This window comes from Mauremys reevesii, linkage group 6 (assembly GCF_016161935.1).
Source record: "Mauremys reevesii isolate NIE-2019 linkage group 6, ASM1616193v1, whole genome shotgun sequence".
NCBI lineage: Eukaryota > Metazoa > Chordata > Testudines > Geoemydidae > Mauremys > Mauremys reevesii.
In genome coordinates, this window is record NC_052628.1 from 100,805,331 (window position 1) to 100,826,403 (window position 21,073).

A 21,073-nucleotide genomic window follows, 5' to 3' on the forward strand; every position below is an offset into this window, starting at 1 on the left:
AAAATTAAAAATTTTAAAATGGCCTTACCGCTTGTGATCGGTTGTTCTCCCCCCACTCCCCCTTCCAGGGTGCCACCTGATGTACTGTGGTACCACTGAATCTGCCTGTTCCAGCAGCCTGGGTTCCTTTACAGTATCCTGCTGAAGTGAGCCCTCAAGCCTCCTCCAGAGCACACACAGGTAGACACACCCAGCTGGAGAAAGACACAGACACTGAAATCAGCTCTGTATGGGAAGGCTCAGCTAGATAAGTGCATACCCCCTCTGGAGTGTAAACCCAAAATTATATCATCTTGCGCTGCACAGATAACTGTACAGCGTAAGCACATTGAAATCCGCTTCCCTCCTCAATGTGGAGGAAGATATGCACAGCTTTCCCCCCCTTCCCGCCTCCCGTTCTGAATTCCACAAACTGGTTTTAGAAAAACCAAGTTTATTAGCTACAAAAGACAGCTTTTAAGTGATCATAAGGGATAGCAAACAGATCAAAGCAGATTACCTAGCAAGCTAAGCTTAATATATTAAAGAAACTGGTTATAAATAGCAATTTCTCACCCTAAATGTTGTTTTAGGCTGATTGCAGAGGTTCTTGAAGGCAAGCTGCTTTTGCTTGCAGCTTAAAACTATGGTATTTGTTTCATGGGCCAGACACCCTCGCACCTGGGTTCAGTCCTTTCCCCTTCCCTTTGTCTTTGTTTCTTAGATGTTTCCAGCAGTCATCCTGGGCAGGGATTCAGTGAAGAATGACCAGTGATTAAGTCGTTCCCCTGCCTTAAATAGATTTTACATATGGCAGGAATCCTTTGTTTCCCAGTGTGGTCATCTCCTTCTCTCAGTGGAAAAATACTGGTATTCTATCATGGAGTCCAGTACCAGGTGACATGATCACATGACCCTGCAGTGTCAAAGCAGCCATGAGTCAAAGGCTGTTTGTAGCATCCCAGAAAGGTGGGAGATTAACATCTTCAGAGACCTGTTGTCCTCCCTAATGGTCCATTGACTTGTCCCCAGCTAGCCAGCCAGACTGATTGCATTCTGTCAAGTGGGCATTCCCCGGGTGCAAAAACTCTTGTAGTACAGATAGAATCATAGAACTGGAAGGGACCTCAAGAGGTCATCTAGTCCAGTCCCCTGCACTGAAGACAGGACTAAGTATTATCTAGACCATCCCTGACAGGTGTTTGTCCCACCTGCTCTTAAAAATCCCCAATGATGCAGATTCCACAACCTCCCTAGGCAATTTATTCTAGTGCTTAACCAGTTTGACAGGGAGTTTTTCCTAATGTCCAACCTAAACCTCCCTTGCTGCAATTTAAGCCCATTGCTTCTTGTTCTATCTTCAGAGGTTAAGAACAACAATTTTTCTCCCTCCTCCTTGTAACAACCTTTTATGTACTTGAAAACTGTTATCCTGTCCCCTCTTCTGCAGACTAAACAAACCCAATTTTTTCAATCTTCCCTCATAGGTCATGTTTTCTAGACCTTTAATCATTGTTGTTGCTCTTCTTTTGACTTTCTCCACGTCTTTCCTGAAATGTGGCACCCAGAACTGGACACGCTATTATTTTTTTTTATAGAACTGGAAGGGACCCTGAAAGATCATTGAGTCCAGCCCCCTGCCTTCAGTAGCAGGACCAAGTACTGATTTTGTCCCAGATCCCTACTCACCCCCACTCCAGTTGAGGCCCTAATCAGCATGGAGTAGAGAGGAAGAATTACTTCTCGTGTCTTGCTTATAATACTCCTGCTAATACATCCCAGAATGTTTGCTTTTTTTGCAACAGTGTTACATTGTTGACTCATATGTAGCTTGTGATCCACTATGACCCCTAGATCCCTTTCTGCAGTACTCCTTCCTAGGCAGTCATTTCCCATTTTGGATGTGTGCAACTGATTGTTCCTTCCTAAGTGGAGTACTTTGCATTTGTCCTTATTGAATTTCATCCTATTTACTTCAGACCATTTCTCCAGTTTGTCCAGATCATTTTGAATTTTAATCCTATCCTCCAAAGCACTTGCAACCCCTCCCAGCTTGGTATCATCCACAAACTTTATAAGTGTATTCTCTATGCCATTATCTAAATCATTGATGAAGTTATTGAACAGAACCAGACCCAGAACCGATCCCTGTGGGACCCCACTCTTTATGCCCTTTCAGCATGACTGTGAACCACTGATAACTATTCTCCGGGAATAATTTTCCAACCAGTTATGCACCCACCTTATAGTAGCTCCATCTAGGTTATATTTCCCTAGTTTGTTTAAGAGAAGACATGCGAAACAGTATCAAAAGCCTTACTAAAGTCAAGATATACCACATCTACCACTTCCCCCCATCCACAAGGCTTGTTACCCTGTCAAAGAAAGCTATCAGGTTGGTTTGTTCTTGACAAATCCATGTTGACTGTTATTTAGCACCTTATTATCTTCTAGGTGTTTGCAAATTGATTGCTTAATTATTTGCTCCACTATCTTTCAGGGTACAGATGTTAAGCTGAGTGGTCTGTAATTCCCCGGGTTGTCCTTATTTCCCTTTTTATAGATGGGCACTATATTTCTCTTTTCCAGTCTTCTGGAATGTCTCCCATCTTCCATGACTTTTCAAAGATAATTGCTAAAGGCTCAGATATCTCCTCAGTCAGCTTCTTGGCTATTCTAGGATGCATTTCATCAGGCCCTGGTGATTTGAAGACATCTAACTTGTCTAAGTAATTTTTGACTTATTCTTTCCCTATTTTAGACTCTAATCCTACCTCATTTTCACTGGCATTCACTGTGTTAAACATCCAATCACCACCACCCTTCATGAAAATCAAAAGAAAGAAGTCATTAAGCACCTCTGCCATTTCCATATTTTCTGTTATTGTCTTTTTGTCTTATTGTCTTTTTGTTATTGTCTTATTGTCTATTTGTCATTTTTCTGTTAGAGTCAATATTCCTAAATTTAGATACAAAAATGATACATGCATACAAATAGGATAATCATATTCAGTAAATCACAACCTTTCCAATGATATCTCACAAGACCCATCTTGCATAAAATACATCTTATAAGCATATTCTAACAATATTTCTATGAAGAATATGGGGCGTAGTGTCACACCAGTATTACCACTTAGATTGTTAAAGCTAGACGGGGAAAATGTTTCCTTTTTCCTGTTTATGCTGTTTATTTTTCTAAACTTCACTTAGTTTAGAGAGCATAATTAGACTGGAGTTTCCCTTTCTGTTCTTCATACACCTGCACAGTATTACTGTCATTAAATATTTTTTGTAGTGTTGAAAACCTAAATAGAAAAAAAAAAAGTTTGCACTGACACTGAAAAAACAATTACATGGAAGCATTTATATTAGGCTGTATAAAAACCCCTTTAAATCTGCATTTTGGTTTTAAACTAGCTGTCAGCATCTCTTTAAAAAGCAGACCATGTTGTTGTTTGTTAAGCTCCTGATGATGTGCTTAATGCTGTATGAGATACAGAGATATAGACAGTAACTAGATGATATAACCATTTCTTTTTGACAGTACACAGTGAAGTCACAAGATAGATAGGGAGGTGTGCAGTAGGAGCAATCTGCATCTAAGGCTTTGTCCACACAAAGCCAGGCAGTGTAAACACTGTTTGTTGGTACTTTTGCCGACAAAATACTTCCATCTGCTCCGAGTGGGGTTTGCACTGTCGACAGGAGAGCACAACAAGCCGTTTACACTGCCACTCGCCATGGCAAAACTTTTGTCTTTCAGGATGGGGGGGCTTTTTAAAGCACCTGTGAATTACAAAAGTTTTGTCGTTCAATTGGCAGTGCAGACAAAGCCTAACACACTACAGCAAACCAAGTGGGATACTATATTACATTTTTAAAAAAACAAAAAGGAAATGGATATAGAAATGAGTGGGGGGTTATTTTTTCCTCCAAGTGTATACTCTCTTGAAAAATAAGATATTCTTCTGTTTTCCTTCTCATAGTGTGTGTAATACTCAGATGATGTACTTTCTGAATTATATTGCTTTTGAAAGTGTCACTTGAGTTATCCCGTGCCTTGTTAGTGTCATGTTTGATTTCTTGGACAGGGACTATAAATCACTATCTAATATGCAGGTCTTTTGAAAATGCACCCAAGGTTTATTGCCAGTAACAGACTAGTGGCCTTATGTGGACTTTCCTTGAATAAAACAGATTGATGAGCCATTTTATAGCATTGCAAGAGGTATTATAAATACATCACCCTTTTCAGTAATTCAACGTGAAGAACAATCTAATGAGCTACCTGCCATGATCTGCCAGAGAACTGGGAATACTGTTTAGTTCATTGGCCAAGTGGGTGGTTGGAAATGATAAATTCCAAGTCTCCCTAGTTTAGTGGCATTTTTGGTTAAAAAATATTGTCTATCAACCCAAAATAACAATATAATGAAATCAGAAGTTTGAATCCTACAGGTTATAAAAGTTGAAAGGTGAATAACATGGATCAAATTTGGTTTGTGATATGAAAAAGAGCACAGCACATGTCACATTTGCTCTATTTCTGTGTGGAAAATGCTAGTGTGTTCAAGTCATTCAGAAATAGGCTGAAATATCTATATTATGAAATATATACAAAAACAAATTGAAAAGAGTCATATTACAATATGTAAGGAACTAAAATGATTGATCTTCCCCTCAATGTCCGAAAACTCAGCAAATTAGAATGTTAATTTCTTATCTTGTGCTGGACAAGTTGTTCACGTGATGCTTATGATATAATTTGTGATATAAATCACATATCTGTAAATTAGTGTAAGTTGGTATAAGTGTGAATGAAGGAAAGGGACTGTAGGAGGAAAACTAATCAATAGGAAGGTGTAAATAAGCAATCTCTAGTGCACTTTGTTACACCATCTTTCTTTGATTCATTTGCTGCTACCAATGTCTTTTTGCTCCCTTCAGGATGTAACTAATACTGGGTACATCTACACAGCAAAAAAAAAAAAACCCAAATCCCATGGCAGTGACTCCCAGAGGCCCACATGGCTTGTGCTATGAGGCTAAAAATAGCCGAGTAGACTATCCCGCTCGGACTGGATCCCAGGCTGTGAAACCTGGAAAGGGGGTAGGGTCTCAGAGCCTGGGCTCCAGCCTGAGCAGGGACATCGACAGTGCTATTTTGTTCATCATTCCGCGAGCCCGAATCAGTTGATCCAGGCTCTATGGCTTGCTGCTGTGGGATTTTTTTATTATGATGATTATTATTTTTTGCACTGTAGACGTACACACTGACTGGTTTAAAACATTCATGCCCATCTTACAACATGAAACTTTCTCCACCATTTCTGTCACCTCTGAATTTGGTCCATTGAGCCAAATTCTGATTACAGTTAAAATAAATCTAGAATAATTCTGTTGATTTCAGTAGAGTTATTCCAGCCTCTTAAACTGTGCAGCTGAGAACAGAATCTGTCTCTGAATGAACACAATTGTATGAGTAACTTACTTGGTATATGGAACTTTTAAAGCCAACTTTGAACCCAACTTTTAAGTTGATTGTAAAATGAAAAGAGCTAGTTATAACATATTGCCTAATAGATCCACCCAAATGAAAAGGTTCTAGAGGTTTTCTGAAACCAGGCTAAAACCTGAAAACAGCCATTTTTATGATTTAAGAATATCTTAGCTATTAGCATACTATAAAGAGATCTAATCTAGTTTTTAAAATAATATTTTTCTACTGTGAAGGCAGGCAGTTCAGCAGTCAAGGATATTTTATTCCTGCAGGTCAGACGTAAAAAGTCTCAGTTACACAGACTGGAAGGTAAAGCTCTGAAAACTCTTTAATTAGTCTTTACAGAATTTATAACAATGGAATATTTTACCTGGAATGTGTAAACATTTCAGTGACTGGCACTAATCTATAGGGGCCTTATTTTACCTGCATTTATGCACTGTACATCTCAGATTTTCACATAATTTAAACAAGACGGCTCCATTAATACCCTATGTACCCCATTAAAAATCACTGGAAAGTAAAATCCATTGTCGTTCTAAATTCACACACATCAGTTTTTTGCTTTGGATTTTAAAGAGATTCTGCAGCTTCTAATGCCATTGCACATTTTCTGTTCCTCTCTGGTTTACAGCACATACGGTATTAGAACACAAGAAGACTAACCTGGAGGGGGATGACTTACAGGTCTAAACAACAGGGACCAAATCCTGAAGCCAGGGTGTTACCTGAGCAAGGACTGCGAAAAGAGTTCAGGATTCAGCCTGAGTTTTAGAATGTCTGTATTCCCTGGAATTGCCATTTCAAATCACAGCAGGATCCACTCTCTCAGCCCTTCAGTGGGTAGATGAACTGAGTACTGTGCAGTTTACTGTGTCAGGAAATCTTTCAAAGGAGACCTTAAAAATAAGCCCCTGCCTGTTTCTGTGGACATTAAGGCCCTGATTCTCTTCTCACACCTGTGCTGTGCCCATTTACGGTAATTCTGTTTATGCTCCTAATTCAGAGAATAAAGCGCAAAGATCCAGTGGTACATTTTATAAGAGCCATTGTCCTCGGCCAAACTTAAGTCTAATCCTTCTGTTGTTCAGTGATATATTTATTAGGTGGGCTTGTACTGTCTGATCCAGATGTGTCTGTGAAAAGCTTTGAAATACTTTGGGATGAAAGGCATTATATTAATGAAAAATACCATTTTTAATCCTTCAGAGACTGTAGATGTAGTGTGTATATACATCACTTATATTCCTCTAGCATTTATTTGGCTCATGGTATAGAAACATTATCGTTTTAAGGGGTGAACCTAGGTTTTATGGTTCAGGGAAATGATCCAGGCTCATCTGAGCCAATCACGTTCAGGTAAGCTGATAGATGCCAAACTTTAAGGAAATTCAGCAGCCTGAATCTTATATTTCCTCATGGCACAATTATATTGTGTTGCAATGCCCTATTAAAAAAGCCCACATTTGGGGAACCCTTTTCTAGAGCACCAACATTCACTCCCTATTCAGTTCTCTGTTCTACAAGCATTCCTGCCAGGAAATGTAATCACCAGAATGTCCACAGAAAGCGAATATGAAAGGGGCACCAACATGTGCAGAGTAAATTCAGTATTTTGGTTGAGCAGATATTCATAGAAATATTTTCAGATATTTGTCCAGTTCTGTTTAACAGAATGCTGTAGGACATTGCTCCTGTGTATGTGTGCGCGCGCAGGCCATTGATGTAAATGGGAGTTCAGCGTGCTGAGGATTGCTGAATTGAGCCCCTTAGAAATATACGCTAAAGGATCACTTGTATGGATTCAGCAAATAAGAAGGTAGTTCTCGGCTCTTCTTTGGGCTTCCAGCAATACTTGGACAGTTGACAAATTACACCATTAATACCGTTTAGTTGATGGATTCATACTAACTGTTACTACACATTTTTAGCAAAATTGTTACTAATTATGCTGTGATGAACTATTGCAATCCAGTTGCTTTCAGTGACTGTTCACTTTGTGACAGTTGATCCTAATCCTTAGATTACCAGGAAAAGGAATGTTATAGTGTTGTTATATTCTGTAGTAATGCAAACCTTTTAACCATTGTTAAATATAATATATTTTGATAGGATATGGATAAACAACCATTATAATACTTCAGGTCCATATTAGGACCTTGATTTTGGAATGTAAAGGTGTTTCTTCCCATATGAACATATATGTTGTAAGGGCTTAAGTGCACATCTTCTTGGTTTTAAAAGCGAGGGCAGTATTTGATGCCCCAGAAAAGGGGCATTATCCCTGGAAGGGGTTGCTCCAGAAGGAAACAGCCCCTAACAGCCCTTGCCTCTCCCAGCCGTGTGCACTGGGGCAGGAAGAGAAATGCTCCTGAGGGTGGAGCCAGACCTTTACTCCCATCCCTTATAAGAGACTTTCACTTTTTTCATTTTGATCTGTGGAGATTCTTTCTTCCCTTTCTGCTGATGACTGACTGACTGCTCATCTCTCCTCTCTCCCCTCTTAATCAGAGTCTTTCTGCAGCTGGCCTCATTCTCCCTGCCTTTCAGTGCTCTCTCTGTCCCTCCCTCTTGTTTTTCCATAGCCTCTTTTCTCTCCCAACTGTCTGTGTTGCCTACCCCCACCCTCTTATGTATTTTTGTTCCTTTTTTTCCTATTCCCATGCTCCTGTCCTGTCCTCCTCCTCTCCCTCTCCTCCCCCCCCCATATTTTTAATATATAATATAAAACAATAGAACTAACGTGACATTTGCCAACAGTGGCCCTTTGCTGGCATTTTGTCTTTTCCAATTGAAAGGTTGGAGCAGGGGCTGTCTCTTCCTATGTGTTTGTACAGTGTTTGCCACAATGGGGCCTCAGTCTTTAACAGGGCCTTTGGGATATTACTGCAATGTGCACCAATTACCAAGTTGAATGAAAAAGGCCTAGCAATTTCTCATTTGCTCTTGCTAAAACATTTAAATATAGATAACATTTGTGTGCTTTTGACCAAATTCTGCTCGGTTACACCACAGTAAATGGAAAGTAAAATTTGACCCTTACTTTTGTGTCCTTCGGTAGCTGAGCTCAGCATAGCCTTCACATTGTACTGTGATATTGCCCCTAATTGTGTCAGGTTAAATTCCGAGATTTGCTGAGCACTAGCTGAAATTTCCACTGACTTCAGTGGGAGATGGAAATGCTCAGAACTTCTCAGAAATTGGCCATAGGGCGAGACCTTTAAAAGGATCGTGTCTAGAAGAGTAATTGATTTCATACATGTCACTTCCTGCTTTTGGAAGTCTGAGAGGTTGTTTTTGTTTTTAAAGTGATGAGACTTGTGAGCTTTTTAGGCAACATTTACAAAATCTAGAAGAAATAATCAACCTTTTTTATTCCTATTGATTACCAGGGGCCTAATCTTGAGGTCCTTATTCCTATTGCCATCACACACTTTGACAAATATTGTCAAAAGGTATTAACTGATTCTGTTGTTCAGTTCTCCCTCACTCAGACAAAACACTCAAAGAAATGCCAAGTTGAATATTATATGCATATTTTAAATATTTTCTTACCACATTTAATTATTAATAACTTCAGAGATTATTAAATATGAAATAATTTTAAAAATCTAATTTATTTTTGACCAATTGTGCTGTTTTATTACTCCAGGCATTTCAGTGCCTAGTCAAAGTTAATAGATTAGTCATTTTCATTTTCAGCTTCATGTGCTTTAGCACAATATCAGAGTGCGTGGGTCTGAAACCCTACATCAGAGCGTTGACAACCAAGTGAAAACTGGACCATGTCCTGAGGTTTCAACTGAGTCTTTTACTCCATTTTTTCTTGAGGAAAAACATCCACTTAAGTAGATAGTTCTCTGAAGATGTCCACACAGTGTGCAGAGGCGGTCGAAAAAGAAAACAGGATGTTAGGAATCAATAAAAAGGGGATAGAGAATAAGACTGAGAATATTATTGCCCTTATATAAATCAATGGTACGCCCACATCTCGAATACTGCATACAGATGTGGTCTCCTCATCTCAAAAAAGATATACTGGCACTAGAAGAGGTTCAGAAAAGGGCAACTAAAATGATTAGGGGTTTGGAGAGGGTCCCATATAGGAAAGATTAAAGAGGCTAGGACTCTTCAGCTTGGAAAAGAGGAGACTAAGGGGGGATAGATATAAAATCATGAGTCATGTGGAGAAAGTGGATAAGGAAAAGTTATTTACTTATTCCCATAATACAAGAACTAGGGGTCACCAAATGAGATTAATAGGCAGCAGGTTTAAAACAAATAAAAGGAAGCTCTTCTTCACACAGCACACAGTCAACTTGTGGAACTCCTTACCTGAGGAGGTTGTGAAGGCTAGGACTATAACAGCGTTTAAAAGAGAACTGGATAAATTCATGGTGGTTAAGTCCATTAATGGCTATTAGCCAGGATGGGTAAGGAATGGTGTCCCTAGCCTCTGTTTGTAAGAGGATGGAGATGGATGGCAAGAGAGAGATCACTTGATTATTGCCTGTTAAGTTAACTCCCTCTGGGGCACCTGGCATTGGCCATTATTGGTAGACAGGATACTGGGCTAGATGGAGCTTTGGTCTGACTCGGTATGGCCGTTCTTATGTTCTAAGTTAGGACAAAAGGAAATTGTGGTTATACCTTTGCTCAGAATCCATACATTTAATAAAAAGGAAAACCATTTGTTTGACCTTGTTGAACTGTTGCCTAAATTTTCAAGACTGACTAGTTGGTTTTTGGTGCCCTATTTCAACCTTAAAGGAGCCTGATTTTCAGATAGTGCTATGTATCCGCTCTCTAAAAATCATCCTCTTTTAAAGCGCACCCAAACTCACCAGTCCTCTTCGAAAGTCAAGTCTTTTGTCTTTTGTCTCTTACTCAATATTTTGGTGCGTCTCCTTCATTTAGGTAATTCTACTTTTCTTTCTTTGTTTCTACTACAAAAGTGTAGGAATACATAATCATAGAAGCAGACCAGAGAAGTTAAACAGCTACGCTAATGTCTAATATTCCCAAAAGTAATCAGTGCTCTTCTACTAACAACCTGTAAAAACAGTGCTATAAATGTAAGGTCAATGTTTATCTTGTCTTATGAAACATTATGATAAGTCTTAACTTCAATGAGCAGGTTTAAACTGAATGATAAACGTTGCTTAGTAACGGCTACTTTTAGTATTTGCTTATGGTGAGAGAATACATACTTTTTCCAATAAATAGGCAGATATGGGTGAGTTTTGGAGATTTTTATATTTGTGTCTAAGCAAAGGAAGGAATATTATTCTGCTTAGAAAATAGAAAAAAACCTTGTTCAAAACTTAAATGCTGCTGAGTATACAGATGTGTTTTACTTCTGTTAGCCACAGAGAGCCAGATCCCCAAGCAGAATAACTCCCCCACCCCAATCTTTCACAGAGAATTGTGGGGCTCAGCCTTCCACAGCACTATCTTTATCTATATTCTCCTGTGGGGTCCTCCCCATAAGGTCCTGTTTCCATGCTAGGAGAGGTGGTTGGGAGTAAGCCAGCTGGGGGTGGAGAGGATGAGAACTGGTGTGGTTGTATGTAATCCCTTCTCCAGTCCTGTGGGTTCCAGAGTACTTTCTGTCTGGAGAAGTTCCCAGTAACATGGCTGCAAAAGAACCCCCTGTTGGTAGGGAGGAAAATGCCCTGTTAATGCTAAGGGCCCCCTCACACTTCCATGAGGATGAAAACCTACCCTTCTACTGAGATTATGATAGTGGAGGGAATCTCTGCGGAGGGGAAACCTCCATAAGGCCTTCCTGCAGGTTTATCTGCAGAGGAGGAGGATCTGAGTCACAGTTCTTGATCTGTCCAAAGATTAATTTATCAACAGCTGACTTTATTTTGCTCTTATTATAAAACCACCCCATCAAAGTGAGTATACTTTTTTTCTAAAAAGAGGTAAAAAACCCCAAGCAAACCAGAAAACGAAGTATCTCTTTCAGTCTGTTGATTGAAAGGAAGAGGTGGTTAAGTTGTTAATTACTGTTAGATTTCTTCTTTGCATTATGTGTTGCTGTTACAAGACTAATTACATCATTTAAAATGTTACGGTTTGGGGTATCTGAAGAATATTTTTAAAACATGAGGGTATTTTTTAACATTCTGAGAAAAAACCCAAAGTTGTTTCAAAGTTGTTGAAAATATTTTCATAGTATTGGTACAATTTACAGTAATCTGGTTTTCTGTGAAAATTATGTACTCAATTCTGGCCTACTGTGTAAAGAATTCCAGAACCTATGTGCATTAACACAGCAAAGGCATCACTAACACATAACAATATTCTGAGTACAAATGCTCCTACTCCTCATTGATTATTCCTATCATGAGCATAAATAATTTGTGTGACAGTGAGTGTGCACTTCCTATTGCCTTGTTGAGGGGCATATGTGGACCATATTAAATGTCCTCTAGGCTTTGTCCTGAGTTCTATGTCTTGCATGGCAAGGAGCTTGTAAAGCTGAGTCTCTTCATGTGTTGTATGGAGGAACCAAAATTGGGTGAGGAAATGTCAACTGTCTGCTTGCAAGAGTTCTGTGTGAGCCAGTAGGAACACAGGCAGAATTAGATCCTATAAGAGAAGTGAAATAATTGTAGGGGTTTTATTCATGCACAGTGTGGTCACAGTTTCACAAATTGCCTTAAAAATGTTTAAATTTACTGGCAGAACAATCCAGGTACCAGGTTCAAATACCCCACATGTCTTTCAGTATGTTTGCATAAAATTAGTTCCCCTTAGTAATTGCTAGTCCTTATGTATCTTCAAGAATTGGTCTTTTTAAATATTGTGTAGAGTAAGTTAATGAGGTACTGTGTACTTAAAAGGCCACCCATCTGCATCAATGTGCAGGTGAAACAGGAACAGTCCCAGTGGCAAGGGAGGGAGATACTTCTTCCTGGGAGTCTGTGGCGCCCATTGGCCAGCATTCCGCAGCTCCAAGGATGTAGCTCAGCACAGATGCCATTTGAAGTGTCTTTCAGCTCCTTTCCAGCAACTCACCCTATCCACTCTAACTAGGAATGGGAACCCAACCTGACAGATGCTGTGGGTCTAGCGAACTGCCTATTTAGGGGCTCAGGAAATATTTTTTTCTCCCATGTACCAAATTGGCAGATGACCAGAGTGTTTTTTGCCTTCCTTGCAGCACCTGCAAGTCAAATCGGGTTAAGTAGGAATGTGCTTAGTGCCTAACTGGGATGGAGTTGTTTATTTGTCGCAACTTGCGGCCAATTTCCAGTGTGGTTAAGAGAATAAAACGAACTGTTCCTAGAGGTAAAAGAACTGGGGTATTTGTGGTGGGCCTTGGTTTCAGGCGATAGGGTGAGACCTGGTAGTCTTTATGGGCCCAGATCATACCTTGTGGGCTGAGGTCCCCATCCTGCTGCACCCTCTGTCCCAGTTGTGGAGGAGAAAGGATGCTCAGGAGAGCGGAGTTCTGGCGGGTAGATTGAGGAGAACCTACCCCACATTATGGGTTGTATGGTAAGTAGCCGTGGCACCAGTTCTGGGTTATATGCTAAGGAGCCCTGTAACCGCCATACTAGAACCAATTAAATGCCTGGCATAGGAGAGTATGGGTAATGAGTGGGTGGCATCCCTACTTTGTGTTAAAAGTTAATAAAAGTTGTGGTTTCTCACTTAATTCTGTGCATGAGTCTGTCCATTTTGCTGCTCTGTCCACATCAATCACACTTTTGTCTGAAAATGGTTTTCCTGCTATTGTTAAAAGTTACACTTTGGATTACTAGAAATGAAAAAGTATTTTCCTCTGTTTTTTCACTTTGTTTAATTGTGCATTTGACGTCACTTTGTGTGTGGTTGGTGTGTCTTGCTGTTTGGAAGGGCCTTTCACACACTACACCTGGCTATCACCAAAATTACAGTAATTGATACACAGGCTATTTATTTGTGTTCAGTAAGTGTTTATGCACATTCTATTTTGTATCGTACACTTGGTTGTAGAAATCACACCTTTCTCTTGTTCTTTACAGACCGCTGGGTTATTCATTGTTGTCTTGCTATTGTTTTTCTCACCCAGAAAAGACATCTTTATGTAAAGAGGACAGAGAAGAGCAGAGGTCTTCATTCTCTATCTCAGAGGAGCATGGCACTGGCTTGCTGTTTTTTAACTACCTCTAGTTAGTGTGCGTGCTAAGTTTGTGTTTCTAATGATAGCTTGATGAGGTGCAATTCAGGGAAACTGGCTCATGTTTGCTTTAATTTAGGGCTTAGTATTTTTTGTTTGTTTTTTATTTTAAATATAGAACCCAGATAGCTTTATGGGACTTTCATTTACACTTTCACAAAGTGTAAAACTATTTATTTGATATGTATTGTGAATTTAAGAAATTGAACCGAGCAGTATTTTCAGTACAGAAAGATGCTAATCTGAAAAGGAATAATAAAATAATCAACAGTGCTGCTTTAGAGATTGCTATCATTTCTGGAACCTTGAAATCATTAATGAACTCTGTGTGTTTGACATGTGTGCACAAGTCAACCAGCCAAGCAAGTGAGCTTTTGTTCTGTTTTTGACATTTGTAATTAGTAGCAGAACATTGAAATTTAAAGTTAGAAAAATATGAACGTAATCAAATCTTGTTCCAGTAGTAGCAGACTCTGACAATAACATTGTTATAATTAGAGATCTGTCAGCATTTCCATTATAACTAGATCCGTGCAAAACATTTTCCATGAAACTTTCTGAATTTGAAAAATTTCAGAAAACAATCGTAAGCCCTAAAATAAGTCAGTTTAAGATGTCTTGTCTATATGTGCTGTCAACAGGTTGTTACTATTATTATGAAGCAGGAGTATCTTGCTGGGTATTGTACACTGGACAAAAAGACTGTCCCTGGCCCAAAGAGCAGAAACAGTTCAAATAAACTAGGAGCTGACCTGAAACTCTATCTGAACCCAAATATTTTTGGAGCATGTTTGGAAGCTGTCTTGTGTGTGCATGAGCCTTTGACATCTCAACCATTTCTGAGCTGGTAGAAGAAGCCAGAGCTTCAACAGACTTAGACCGAAGCATTTATGATATTTTCAGCCCTGCCTGAGATGAGAAATTATTAGAAATCTCATAAGAATCTATTCTTGTAGACTTTCCAGACTCATTTGTCAACCAAAGAGTTTCAGAGGTTAGCTTTGGATTCAGATTGGGCACACCTCTAGAAGTGGCAAACTGTTCACCCAGTACTAGTTACAGTCAGAAGTTAAAACCTTAGTATTTTAACAGAGCCCATCCTGCAGTACTTACCTGACATGGTACCAGCTTTGTATGAGAGGGAACGGGGTACACTACGGGGTTAGGTCGAATTTAGCCACATTAGATCGATTTTATAATGAATGCATCTACGCAACCAACCCAGTTCTGTCGACCTAAAGGGCTCCTAAAATTGACTTCTGTACTCTTCCCTGGCGAGGGGAGTAGCGCTAAAATCAACCTTCCTGGGTCAAATTTGGGGTAGTGAAGACGCAATTCGGCGTTATTGGCCTCCGGGAGCTATCCCAGAGTGCTCCAGTGTGACTGCTCTGGACAGCACTTTCAACTCCGATGCACTAGCCAGGTACAAAGGAAAAGCCCTGGGAAATTTTGAATTTCATTTCCTGTTTGGTCAGCGTGGTGAGCTCAGCAGCACAGGTGACCATGCAGTCCCCCCAGAATCTCAAAAGAGCTCCAGCATGGACTGAACAGGAGACACTGGATCTGATTGCTGTATGGGGAGAAGAATCTGTGCAGGCAGAACTCTGATCAAAAAGAAGAAATGCTAATATATATGCCAAAATCACACAGGGCATGATGGACAGAGGTTACAATGGGGGAGACACAGCAGTGCCACATGAAAGTTAAGGAGCTCAGGCAAGCCTACCAAAAGACAAAGGAGGCAAACGGTCGCTCCGGGTCAGAGCCCCATACATGCTGCTTCTATGATCAGCTGCATGGCATTCTAAGGGGCGGGGGAAGTCCTACCACTACCCCACCACTGTCCGTGGACACCTGCAAGGGGGGAGTCTCACGCAACAGGGAGGCAGATTTTGTGGATGAGGAAGAGGAGGAGGAGAATGCGCAGCAGGCAAACGGTGAATCCGTTCTCCCTGGCAGCCAGGACCTTTTCATCACCCTGGAGCCAATACCCTCCCAAGGCGGGATCCCCGACCCTGAAGCCAGAGAAGGCACCTCTGGTAAGTGAACATTTGTAACTACAGTAAAGGTTTAAAAGCAATAGTGTTTAATGTCTGATTTGCCCTGAAGACTTGGGATGCATTTGCGGCCAGTACAGCTACTGGAAAAGTCTGTTAACATGTCTGGGGGTGGAGCAGGAATCCTCCAGGGACATCTCCATGAAACTCTCCTGGAGGTACTCTGAAAGCCTTTGCAGAAGGTTTCTGGGGAGGGCTGCCTTATTTCGTCCTCCACGGTAGGACACTTTACCATGTCAAGCCAGTAGCAAGTAGTCTGGAATCATTGCAGCACAAAGCATGGCAGCAAATGGTCCTGGATTTTGGTCGCATTCAAGCAACATTCGGTCTATATCTTTCTGTGTTAGCCTCAGGAGAGTGATATCATTCGTGGTCACCTGGTTGAAATAGGGGAATTGGTGTAAGGGAACAGTAAAATGACCCCGTTCATGCTGGGCTGTTTGCACTTGGCTAAAAGGGATCATCCCTGAGAATAGCCACATGGTGGGGGGAGGGGTGAAGGGATCATCCCAGAGAATAGTCACGCGGTGGGGTGGGGAGAGATGTGTGCTGCACATCCACCTGAAAACCGCAGCCCCTCCTTTTAAATGGCAAACCCAACTGCCTTGCTATTGGAAAGGAGGGCACTGCGGTTTGAAACCATTCCCACATGTTATGAAGGCAGAAGGAAGCCAACCCCACGTACCCTTTGGCTTACCATGGTTGCCTGGAAACTGAATTCTGTTGCCCAGCCGTGTGTGATGTGTCATCATACCGGCAGACACTCAATATAAAAGGCAAAATGTGACCTTGTACCTAAAGCACATGTGCTGTCTGCTGTGAATTACTTGATTCACTGTGAAAGAGTCTCCCTTTTGTTCTCAGTAATGTATCATCTTAAATTTTACTCTCCCTTTTTATCCCCCCGCAGGTGCAAATGTTTCTATGCTCCCCCTATCATCTCCGTCCCTGAGGTTATCGCAGATTAGAAGGTGAAAAAAACCACACTCGCAATGACGTGTTTTCTGAGCTCATGCAGTCTTCCTGCACTGATAGGGCGCAGCTGAATGCATGGAGGCATTCTGTGGCAGAGTCCAGGAAAGCATTAAGTGAGCACGATGAGAAGAGGCAGGATGCGATGCTGAGGCTAATGGGGGAGCAAGAGGACATGCTCAGGTGTCTGGTGGCGCTGCAGGAAAGCCAACAATAGCACAGACCGCCGCTGCATCCGCTGTATAACCACCTGCCCTCCTCCCCAATTCCCATATCCTCCTCATCCAGACACCCAAGAATTGGGGTGGGGGGTGGTAGGAGGCTCCAGGCACCCAGCCACACCACTCCACTCCATAGGATGGCCCAAGCAACAGAAGGCTGTCATTCAAACAGTTTTGATTTGTAGGGTGGCTACAATAAGAAATGTGGCCTTGTCCTTCCCTCCTCCCCCACCCCACCCGGGCTACCTTGTCAATTATCTCACTTTTTTTTTTAATTAATAAAGAAAGAGTGCATGGTTTCAAAACAATAGTGACTTTATTTCCTTTGCCAGCTGTGATCGAAGGGGGAAGGGTGGTTGGCTTACAGGGAATTAAAATCAACAAAGAAGGTGGGTTTGCATCAAGGAGAAACACACACAACTCTCACACGGTAGCCTGGCCAGTCATGAAACTGGTTTTCAAAGCCTCTCTGATGCGTAGCGCGCCCTGCTGTGCTCTTCTAACCACCCTGGTGTCTGGCTGCTCAAAATCGGCCACTAGGCGATTTGCCTCAACCTCCCACCCCGCCTTACCTAAACATCTCCCCCTTATCTCAGAGATATTATGGAGCACACAGCAAGCAGCAATAACAATGGAAATATTGGTTGTGCTGAGGTCTAACCTAGTCAGCAAACAGTGCCAGCTAGCTTTTAAACTTCCAAAGGCACATTCTACCACCATTCTGCACTTGCTCAGCCTATAGTTGAACTGTTCCTTACTTCTGTCCAGGCTGCTTGTGTACAGCTTCATAAGCCATGGGAGCAAGGGGTAGGCTGGTTCTCCAAGGATAACTATTGGCATTTCAACATCCCGCACAGTAATTTTCTGGTCTGGGAAATAAGTCCCTTCTTGCAGCTGTTCAAACAGCCCAGAGTTCCTAAAGATGCGAGCGTCATGCACCTTTCCCAGCCATCCCACACTGATGTTGGTGAAACATCCTTTATGATTCACCAGTGCTTGCAGCACTGTTGAGAAATACTCCTTGCAGTTTACATACTGGTTGGCAAGGTGGTCCGGTACCAAGATAGGGATATGCGTTCTGTCTATCCCCCCACCACAGTTAGGGAACCCTATTGCAGCAAAGCCATTCACTATGACCTGCACATTTCCCAGAGTCTCTACCCTTGATAGCAGAATGTCAGTGATTGCATTGGCTACTTGAATCTCAGCAGTCCCCACAGTAGATTTGCCCACTCCAAATTGATTCCCAACTGACCGGTAGCAGTCAGGCATTGCAAGCTTCCACAGGGCTATCACCACTCACTTCTCAACTGTCAGAGCAGCTTTCATCTTGGTATTTCTGCGCTTCAGGGAGGAGGAAAGCAACTCACAGAGTTCCAGGAAAGTGGCCTTATGCATGCGAAAGTTTCGCAGCCACTGGGAATCATCCCATCCCTGCAACACTATGCAGTCCCACCAGTCTGTGCTTGTTTGCCGGGCCCAGAATCGGCGTTCCACTGTATCAATCAGCCCCACTGCCACCATGATGTCCCAACTGCCACATCCCATGCTTTCAGGAACATCTGTGTCAATGTCCTCCTCACAATCATCCTCGTGTTGCCGTCTCTTAGCCAGGCTCTGCACATACTGCAGTATAATGCGCCAGGTGTTTACAATGCTCACAATAGCAGCGGTGAGCTGAGTGGGCTCCATTCTTGCCGTGCTATGGAGTCTGCACGGGTAACCCAGGAAAAAAGGCACAAAATGATTGTCTGCCATTGCTTTCATGGAGGGAGGGATGGGAGACTGATGACATGTACCCAAAACCACCTGCAACAATGTTTTTGCCCCATCAGGCATTGGGAGCTTAACCCAGAAATCCAATGGGCAGCAGAGACTGCGGGAACTGTGGGATAGTTGCCCACAGTGCACCGCACTGCTAGCCACAGTACTGAGGATGCACTCCGCTGACTTAATGCACTTAGTGGGGACATACACGATTGACTGTATAAAATCGATTTCTAAAGATCGACTTCTATAAAATCGACCTAATTTCATAGTGTAGACATATCCTTAATTTAGTGATTAGAGAAAGGGATGTTAGAGTTACAAATCCTGGGTCATGTTCCTAGCTTTTCTGTGTCATTCAATTTTGACTTGCCCAAGGCCATGCAACTTAACTTCCTGGAAGTTTTGCCCTTGACTTCAATGGGGCCAGGATTCCACCCCCTGTGCCTTAATTTCTACATCTGTAAACTGGAAATGACAGTCTCTAGTTTAAGGTCTTTACACACCTTTCATGAAAGGTGCTCTAGAAATGAAACATTTGTTGTTATAATATAGTTATTTACATTAGTTTTCCCATTCACTGAAAATGCTTCTGAGGTCTCCTTGTAATATCACCCCAAAGAATAATTACTTTGTCCTGAAATTGTCAGGATTGGGGGAGAGGGGAGTTCTTTCCATTTTAATCTCCACTGCATCATTTTCATACTAAGAAGTTCTTTGGATATTTACACAGAGCTTCCTTTACGTTATTGGAATGGTGCGCTCTTCATGGCCCTAAAAATAAAAGGCCTGGAGATCTAGGATGACATTAAATACTTGGTAAGGCATTACATCCAGAATCAATGGAGAAAAATGTTTTCCAGTTTACCAGGGACTCATCTATGGTACAGTTACAGCCATATCAGAGATCTCTTTAACAGTGGGGTTCCATTTTGTACTGTTGATACTGTGACCACATTCCTGAATCATGCTAAAGCCTTGGCCTACAAAAACAAGTGAGCCTGAGGTGTTATCTTACAAAACATCCTTTGCCTTGGTTACCTTGTGATTAAAATGTGTAGCTTGGGTGGGACCTGCTTCTGTGATGCTCAGCTTTTATGGAGATAGTCAACTTAGGTCTTGCCTTCACTGCTAAAAAAGGATGTTCCCCCCCCCCCTTGGGGTGACTACTGTATGTGAGCTATCCTGAAGTAAAAAAAAGTGAAGACAAGGCACTTTCGTTTAACTGTGCCTCACTGAGGGCAGCCCTATTCCCCTGTTTGGAATTGACCTAACCTAGTTTACCTCATGGTAAAATTTAGAAACAAAAGCAACCTACTTGTTCCAACTACATTCTGGACTTCTCTTATCAGCAGACTGAGGTAAAACGTCAATATAGCAGCATTAGGAGCAGGACCTAGTATAGAGCCTTCTACATCCTGCAGCTGCAGAGTTGGGGAACAGACAAAGTGCTTGCTCCTGGAAAACTGTTCCTATTGATTTGGTGATGCATGTGAGAAAAACAGGAATACTTTGTTGACTAAGCAAAGGTGGTCTGAATTTAAGTTCTTAGGGTTTTTTTTTGTTTGTTTTTTTTTAAGTCCAGCGTAGCTTTCTAAGCTTTGCAAAAAGGTGCAAATGATTTGGACAACATGACAAGACAATCCCAGTCTGGTACACTGGATTACAATGGAACTACCTTTCTGATTACTTTTGTGGGTAAAGGGTAGAATTGCTATCTGAAATTACACTGGTTGGCAAGTGGAACTACTCTGAAGCTACATGTCTCTTGTCCAAATATAAATATCACATCTACTCTTTTTCCATTACAGTTCTCTGATCTGAGTTGAAGAGTATATATTTAGACACTAGCTTAGCATTGAAAATTATTTTGATTTAAGCACTTGTATAGCAATTTTTAACATCAGTAATTCTGCAAACATAAAGACTATGGCAATTAATCCTCTCAGCCACTCTGAGTAGTAGGTAAGTAAATATCGCCATTTTTAGAGAGGGTGAAAATTGAGGCAGAAAGCATTCTTAGCTTGCCAGAAGCCACAGAAGTTGAAATTAGAAAGTAGGAGTTTCTGGCTCTTTGCCCTGTTTTCAGGCCACTTGATCCCATTTCTCTCCAAAGGCTGAAAAATGCACTCGCCAGCAGTGAGTAGGAAACTTTATCTAGTGAGTGGATCAGAGATGATAGAAATAGTCAAACTGACAATTATGTGGTGAGTTTCACTACTGAGTTCTGAAAAGCACTGAAATTCACCAGATGTCTGGAAGTTTACCTTAAGTTTGAGCAGTGGAGTAAAGAGGGAGGGGCAGATCTTCAGCTGATATAACCTGTCACAGTTCCATTGAAGAAGAGTTCTGTGTAAGCTCGACAGCTTGTCTCTCTCACCAACAGAAGTTTGGCCAA

At 41.4% G+C, this 21,073-nt stretch overlaps 1 protein-coding gene across 6 annotated transcripts in view; it reads left to right on the forward strand.

The window, feature by feature from the left end:
* Nucleotides 1-21,073, forward strand: part of BNC2 (basonuclin 2) — a 431,062-nt gene that overhangs the window by 213,758 nt on the left and 196,231 nt on the right. The gene's annotated exons all lie outside the window — the stretch shown is intronic.